We start from the raw sequence: 1,684 nt of genomic DNA on the forward strand, positions 1-1,684 counted from the left end.
CATACAGGAGGTATGAAAGTATTCTCACATGACCCTCTCATGAGGAAATACGGCTAGAATATCAAAATAACTTTGATTTAAAAAAAAGACTCAACGTTCTCGACATAACACAAACTCTCGCTCATTGAAATTCAGGCTGGGATGTAGTCAAGGTTATAGACAAAGCTGATGCAACAGAGGCCTTGAAAGAAGATGATAAAACTAGGTCTTTCAGTCTTGACTGTATTCTGTTTTTAACAGTTTGAAAATATTTTCATATTCTCTGTCCGCTAAGGTTTCTAGTTCACGGACAGAGTGATGTTAGCCTTTCTTCCACCAGATTTAGCTACACGCCCCCTGTTGTCAATAAGCTAACAATTGACAACTGCTAATGAAGTTGACGTTTGAATTTTAATACTTCAGTGCTTCAACTTTCACACAGCAGTGTTAATTTAGTATTATTTAAAGAAAACGCACCTCAAAGTCTTCTGAATGGCTAAAGAAAAAAAATCTGAATTATGAACATTTTATGGAAAGATCACTTACAGCACATAACTTTCTATGTAATTCATTCTCCAAAGTCTTGTTAAATATGATAGCTTGTATTTATATCGTTTTTAAAAAGCAGGTTAACATTCCAGTTTTTTTTTTTTTTTACATTTCTACTTAGCTACATTTCTACTCTTACTTTATTTCGATTTATTTATATTATTATAATGATTTTTTTTTTATTTCCATCAATTGCCAAGGCAACATTTCTAAAGTTTCTAAGTTTTTCATCCAATATTTAAATTTTATTTTATGTCAGATTTATTTCAATCACTGAAGATAATTGTTAATAGTTTTAGTTAACAGTAACTATACTGCCACACAGTAGCTTCATGCTCTTTGAATATGGGAATTGCGAACATGAAAAATGTTTGACAGACAGAAAGCACCTCAAAGTCTTCTGACTGGCTAAAAAAAATTGATTCATGAATATTTAGCTCAGTGTAATTTGCTTACAGTCTTGTAAAATGTAATAGCTTATATTTCTTTATTTCATTTTTTTCAATGTATTAACATTTCTATATTTTAAGTTAGTTAACAATGACTACGCAGTCACACAGCTGCTTATAAAATGCATATAAATTGACTGGCAGGCAGAAAGCACCTCAAAGCCTTCTGGCTGGCTAAAGAATAGTTTAGCCATTCAACATGTACCTTTCTGTGTAATTCATTCTCATATGATAGATTGCATTTATAATGTTTCATTGAACAAGTTACCATTCCAAGTCTTCCTGAAGTTTCCTTAAACAGACCTGGCAAATGTTTGTAATGCAGGGATCAGATTGCATTGTAACTTTATTTTCAATTTGTTTGGTCAACGTTTCATTTTTGTTTGCTGAATTCATTTGCCCGGGATGTCTTTGTGAGAATGAAAATCTCTTTCCCTCTTTATTCTTTTTTTTCCTCAAAGACCAATTTGCATTTGACTTTGTACCTGCTCAGCTTTCTCGGTGCTGTTTGTATGTCACAACTTTCTAATTAAATGCTAAAATATTTATGTTTGAAAACTTGTTTATATCTCTGCCTCTGTCTGTTTGCGGAGAAACTATTTCGAAAAGAGTGAAGGGTCCTCACCTCCTGGTCACCGTGAGCAGTAGAATTACTGAAAGCAAATATAAAAGAAAAGGCTAGGAAGATGCATACACCTTTAAAGAAA

This window comes from Sinocyclocheilus grahami, unplaced genomic scaffold, assembly GCF_001515645.1.
Source record: "Sinocyclocheilus grahami isolate Dianchi unplaced genomic scaffold, SAMN03320097.WGS_v1.1 scaffold58.1, whole genome shotgun sequence".
In the NCBI taxonomy this organism is placed as follows: domain Eukaryota; kingdom Metazoa; phylum Chordata; class Actinopteri; order Cypriniformes; family Cyprinidae; genus Sinocyclocheilus; species Sinocyclocheilus grahami.